At 31.9% G+C, this 7,087-nt stretch overlaps 1 protein-coding gene across 1 annotated transcript in view; it reads right to left on the bottom strand.

Annotated features, from left to right (window-relative positions):
• Positions 1-5,578, bottom strand: part of LOC106464720 (rho GTPase-activating protein 190-like) — a 92,787-nt gene extending 87,209 nt beyond the window's left edge. The window contains exon 1 of the mRNA XM_022392489.1: positions 5,218-5,578. The gene's annotated coding sequence lies outside the window, so the exon portion shown is untranslated. The remainder of the gene's footprint in view (positions 1-5,217) is intronic.
• Between the last annotated feature and the right edge of the window lie 1,509 nt (positions 5,579-7,087).

The raw sequence follows: 7,087 nt of genomic DNA, 5'->3' as shown, positions 1-7,087 counted from the left end.
AAGCCACTCTCTTTATTTTAGTTTTCTTTTCTCTTTATATGTAGACACCAGAACAAATATTAAAACTACTTGGTTGATGTTTCTATAGAAGAAACTTTTAAAATATCTAACTTATTTTAAGGAATGCTAAAATATTCTATTAGATACTCTGAATTAAGAAGATAAAAATCTCTGAATTCGACAAGTAATAAGAAAAAAACTAAAAATATCCTTATTTTAACAACAATAAAGCCAATAGCGTAAAAATAGCATATCTTCTCTTCGTGAAGGTCATGGGTATCTCTGTCGTAAAATACACTTTCGCAATTAATCCTTCCACCTATAGGAGAACCAAACAGGATACAATACGTAAAATATAGTACTATTTTCTGCGTAAGTACATTAGCCTAAGTTACCCAAGAGAAGACAATTAACTGGGTAATACAACTGGATGAATAAACGAGTAGACAGAGACTGTCTGAGTAATACATGCTATAAGTGTGAAATTCCACCTATTGTAGTTAAATGTAACTAACGGTGGGCTACTCGAACCAAAGTATGTAGAATTTCTATCTTTGAAATTTAGATACAAGAATAATTTTTAACCGAAACACCACATAAGCAACCGACAAAAAATTTAACTACAAATTTCCAAAAGAAGTAATGAAATAAAATTGTTAATACTGTAATAGTGAGGTTCATTGTATGTTAACTTTTTAAGACTACAACCAAAAGTTGTCATTTCGAAACTTTGATAAATAACGACCAGGCCCAGTGCTAGCTATTTGCCTTCCTAGGTAAGTTTTCAATAAGTTTCTCTTGGTCCTTTCTACCAATTTTACTTTCAAATGTGCAGCAAAACCATATTATTAGAAAATTACGTATTTATATTTTTGTTATTAAAGCTTGAGAAAATGTTACAGTTATTACAGTTACCTACCATTTTGAAATTTTATCTTTTATGTCAAGTTCAAGTTTTTGTGTAATTTCATATGAGCTGGATCGAAACTGCTGTCAATCAAACTAAATTTTATTTGCGTCATTGTTGATTTCAGACTGGTTTAATCAGTTTGAGTTTAGAAAGGATTCTTTCATCTATCAAACGAACATGGGTAGAGTCAAAATAAATATCATTCCTACCAAAAATGTTGCTCATCTGTTCTTGTTCATGTAATCCAATACACTTTTCATGGTAGTTTTAGTTGCTCTTCATGACACTGCCTGTAATTGGTCACATAGTTCTGTTGCACTGACACCAGCTGCCTTGCCATATGATAGGTCAATATGAAGATATTTCGCATAATATTTCAAAGAGTTCCATGAACCCACTGTCGACAAACAGTAACGGAGTACAGCCAACGGAACAATGAGCAATGTTACTAATTGCTGAAGCCTTACTTCCATTGGTTTAAGAGCTTTATTGCCTGATAATTTTGTTAAAGAAACTAACCTTGAAATTCTGCTGTGGATCAAGAGTAAGTCCACCATAACTTGTGTGTAAAAACGGTCTATTTCTGTTCAAGAACGAATCTGCTGTTCTTGGAAACAAACTTCAGTGATTTTTACTTCTTATGCAAGCTCTGTTGCATCCACAAGTGCTTTTGCAAAGCCTTAAATCAATCTTGTAGAGAATGAAGGATTATATATATATATATATATATATATATATTGGAGAATAACTCTAGTCATGTCATGATCACTGTCTTGCAACTGCTTCTTGGTGAAGTTGATCTCAAACACAAGATCTGCCACACATAAATCTTGTATTCATCATCTTGGTAGTTACTGCTTTCATTTCAGAATGCAGATTTGTTTCACTGACTCCTGTGAGGGTGTTGTCTTTTACAATGAGGTCCAGAGCACCATAGACCTCTTTTACCTAGTTTCAAAGTTCATGAACAATATCAATTCTGTTTTATAGATGCCCAGTGAAATCCATTCAATTCATAATAAGGCACAAAACAGCTTGCCTGTAATAACATGTAGAATGTACAACCTCTATTTCCTGCAGAATGGTACCATTAATACCACATAATATGAATCAACCCTAGACTCTTTTAACTGTCATATGCTGGTACATTTTGCCATGATATCAGCCTAATAAGTGATAATGTCCAACTCCAACATGCCCAACTGGTTGACACATTCTTTGAAAATACTGAAAGCGTGGAGTGACCTTCACACCAGCTGGACTTCAATCTTACCAAGCATGTATGAGCAACTTTCTGGAGATAGATCATTTTCTGTCAAGTGACTAAACACTAAAGATGCCCATGTGTAGCAAACAGTTTTCTGAGAAGTGGCCCGAGGGTAACTCAACAACAATCTTAAGTATACAAATACTGATGTCATGTTTCCCTTCATGTTCATGTTAACCTATTAAAGTGAAAAGTAATGAGCTGTAAAGATGTATACTCACATCTACCAAATGCTCTTTATATATAAATTGTTCTAAGCAATCAGGGATACATCAGGAAAAGCATTTCCCTTCATAATTTTATCCACAAAATTTGCCAATCATCCCCAATGTGTTTCCAGTTAGAAATATTCAACCAAATTACTGTGTGATTGCCAATGATTGGGGACTATTTATGGCCACCAAGGATGAAATATATCAATATTCTTACCATCAGGAGCACTTGGGAGGTGATGATCATTGATTTATCACTAACTGTTTATGACAAGTGACAACCAGGCCTCAGCATGTGGCCTGGCAAGACAGGTAAACAAAAAGCACTCAGCTTTCCACAGCGAAGAGATACTTGCTAGAACACAGATCCCAACCATGAATATAAAACTGAGTGAATATGTATTGAAAAAGGTGAATATTTCCTCATGTGGAAGTAAAACAGATGTATAACATATCAAATCTTTTTTTTAAACATTAAGGAATGGGATTTTTTCCATGAATTACATTTTTATATTCAATTTAAAGTATAACAACACTAATGTTAAAAATAATTCATGAAATATCATAATATTTACAAAATGATAAATATTTAAATTATCTCCTGATAAACTAACTTTTGGCATATGACAAAACATCATGCTAACTTGAACTTAAACAAGTTATAGGAAAAGTTTCTGACAAAAAAAAAAGAGGGCAATTTAAAAACATCTTATATATCATCGGAATCATCCTGGTGTATTCTTTTAGCACATGGATTTTCTGTATGAACGAAACCAAACATGACTGTGTTGAACAGAATAGTCCTTAGCCCACTGGTTTGCACACTACACATATGAGAAGGTACTTCACTATCAGTACATCATGTAATAATTTTCAATCGCCAGTCAGTGTAGCACCGTGAACAAATTTATGTTTTAGCTTTACTTATATTCCTTCAATTGATGTGTGTGTGGTGGGGGGGGGTGTATTATTTAATACTGACATCCTAGAGATAATATTCAAAATCAATTACTGCTGTAGAATATCTGCCACCAAATTTAGTTGAATTACAATTATATATGTGCATATGTCAAAACAAGTTGCTCATTAAATTGTAGAGGTTTTGCTTTTTACAGAAAAAAAACTTTTAACAAGTTAAGAAAAGCTATTCAACATTTTTCACTTTATCCATTTAAGTTTTTTCATTTAGATTTCCACCAAACTTGGCCTTGTTAGTTTTCAATGAATTAAACTTTTTTTTTTGTTATTAAATAAATTAAACCAGACATCACAAGACATTCCTGGTATAAAATAATATGTTATTAAATAGATCATTGATTTTGAAACAAATATTTTCAAATTCATGATGGAGAACGGTCATCTAGATCTATACTCATAAAATATTTTGCTAAAACAGAAAGCAACAGCGTTATTAGGAGTTCTTGGAAATTCTATTTCACTACCAATAAAAAAAAAAAATCTAGTTATTCAGAATTTTTAGTCTTCACAATAAATATAGCTTTGTAACTTTAAAATTACCAGCAGCCTATAAATGTAAACCAAAACAATTAATGTCTACATTTAAAAATAACTTTGTTTCTCTCTATGCTTCTCACTAATTGTTTGATCTGCTAATCATATAATTATTTTATTAGCCAAAAGAAGTAAAAACATTAAGGTCAGATCATTTTTTAAAGCAATAAAAAATTATTATCATTTCTAAATTGTATAAATAACTATTTATCAAGTATTATTGTGAACCCAAATGATATATAATGGTAAGCACTTGACTTTTATACAAATAACTGGGCTCCTGTTCCTGGCAGTTACTTGTACACTTCTCATGTAATTTTTTAAGTCTAAAATTACCTTCAAAAACACCTGTTCTCTTTCAATAAAGGACTTGGAAAATGATATTTTGTTACAGCAGATATTCAAACAAGATGAGGTGAAATCATTTTATTATGATAAAAAAAATTCAAGATTTAAGAAAATGTTGCAAGGATACAGCACTTTCAGTGAAATAAACTCTGAACACCATTTTGAGGATTATATGTATCAATCACTCATTTTAGGGTTAACCCCAAAACTTTATATACCTGAACAATATTTTGTTACACTGGAATAAACTGCTTTCCACAGCTTTGCCCGATTAAACCCAGCTTGGCAGCTCTAACTTCAGATAGATAGTAAACTATGCATTCATGTGAAAGAAGTACATTAGCCCTAAAAATCATGAATGTGCCACTTCAAAGTATTAGACCTTTTATATATATTATACTTACATACATATACACATACATAACAAATACTTGCACAGAATGAAAAGCATCATTTAGAAAAACTAGTGACTATCATAATAACAAATTGGCTGCTTCTCCTCATAAATACAGAGTAAAACTAAATTATCAACAGTTTCCAAATTGACAGAATAAAGCAAAAATAATACAATGATACGTATGAACCTAGTAAAATATGATGGACCAACAATGGATATACTGCAAATGAATGACCATTAACTGGACACTACAAGATTGTCATAAAGACAATTATTACCATAAAGCACAAGAAGTGCTGGTATTAGTAGTACTTGAGTTTAGCACTATGCAGTTTTTGTAGACACCAGAAATTTACATCCTTATATATATATATATATTTAACTGCACTTCCTTAATTTACTATTTTGAAAAAAATGTTATAGAGTATTATTTCGATTCAATACAACATTTGTAAAATTATAAAATATCTCATTCTTAACTGCCCATTAAAAATAAAATCCACCCTAACCCGTACAGGTGACTTATAGTTACATATTATTATACATACGAAAAAATCACTACCTCTTGTACCTTTTAATTCTTCCTACCGTTCAATTTCAATTATGCTCATTAAATCAGCTCGACAATATTTGTTTGTTTTTCACTTGTACTTTTGTAGTGTATGACCAACCACTCTGACATAGTCGGCCATTCTATCAAAACGGGTCACAAGGTGGGGCGCCCTTTATCGCTTCTCATACTGATCACCCACATAACTTCAACGACATGATCATACATTTATAAAATATAACTTTAACTGATTTACAAGACATAACATTCCCGTCAAAAACACTACCAGATAAGGAACGACCGTAATTTCTGGCCAACTTCGATACGTCGCCTGCCTGTGGAATCCTGACGCCATACTATGGAGTACCAGAACAAACTAACCTATTACCATCCCTAGCTGGAAAACAGTACAGAACCAGGAGAAACTCTTACATCGCACACTTCTCTCAATGGTTGCGGCTCCACTGTCACCTCACGGCATGCCTCAAACAAATTTTCTTTTCATGATATTCAAAAAAAGAATTGACCTTGTACGAACAAATTAGAAATAGATATAACGCAAGCACAATTATTAGCCAAATGTTGAAGTATTAGCATGTAATATATATATATGAATTCAATGCTAACATGTAAATTACATTTGTTCACAAACTTCTGCGAAAATCTAGCTTCTTACCACCAGGGCACACAAAATAATACTACTTTTATGATTCACTTGTTAAATATATTTCACCTATTATTACTTGTATGTAAAATCAATGGCTATTTTCCATCTGGTGCCCACCACCAGTAATAAGCGTCAATGCGGAATTCATCGTCATATCCTTGACTCTCATCTTTGCGAATATATATGGAGGAATAGAAATAAAGATGAATACTTAATTAAAAAAAATATTGTTTAATATCGCAGAATTAGCTAAATAATTATCATATAATGTTTTACTATTAATTATTATATTACATTGCATTACTGGTGTTATTTTCAAAACGATCTGTTGGTGGGCACCAATCGGAAAAGACCAAAATCATTATAATAATATCGATTAAGCTATTCCGAGTACTGTGAAAAATTTGAAAAAGTACAACGTGGTAAGTTATAACTCACAATACAGCAAGCATGAAAGCTTATACTCGGAAACTTCTACGTTATTTCTACTTACGAGCTATCTTAGTTTTTACGTTTACATTGTTAATTGTGAAATTTATTTATCAGGATGTGACAACAACTAACAAATAAGCACAAAAGACAACATAAATTTCCTTATAATCAGATTTAAAACTCCAATATCACAAGCATAACGATGCAGAATCACGTTTTTCGACATGAATGACTAATCGTCATGAAAAGTATACGTAATCAGCGACGAAAACACGAAGTTAAAATATTTTGCACATTTCAAACGACGTATACATTGCATGTGTAAATAAACAGCAGAGCAGGAAAAGAATGAAAAACAAACAACTTTGATTTGGGGAAAGGGAAAGGATTTTTGAATTTTCAAAGGAGAATCTGATATCAAAATACAACTAATTTTACATATATGTTTACAAATATGCAAATTAATTTAATGAAATATAAAAAAATGATTCTCCTCTATCTAGGTGTAACTGATTCTGTGTCTGCTTCAGTAGATAGATAGGACAGCGCCACACGCACGTGCCTTCTTGTAGTTCTGCTTGGATATTTTAGTTTATGATAATATAATGGTCTTAATTAAACAATTCTCCAAAAGGCTGAATTTCTGTGTTCAACTACACGGTGTACTAAAAATCTGCCCCCAAAGAAAATGAGTCTTCTCAAATGTAATTTACACTCGCTGAGAACGTTGTGAATATGAAAGCATTAGTTTGTGACAAGTTTCATTTTCATTTTTCATAATACAAATATGAA

Source organism: Limulus polyphemus, unplaced genomic scaffold, assembly GCF_000517525.1.
Source record: "Limulus polyphemus unplaced genomic scaffold, Limulus_polyphemus-2.1.2 Scaffold1726, whole genome shotgun sequence".
Classification (NCBI taxonomy): Eukaryota; Metazoa; Arthropoda; class Merostomata; order Xiphosura; family Limulidae; genus Limulus; species Limulus polyphemus.
The sequence above is the reverse complement of the archived record's forward strand: the minus strand, read 5'-3'. Positions and strand labels throughout refer to the sequence as shown.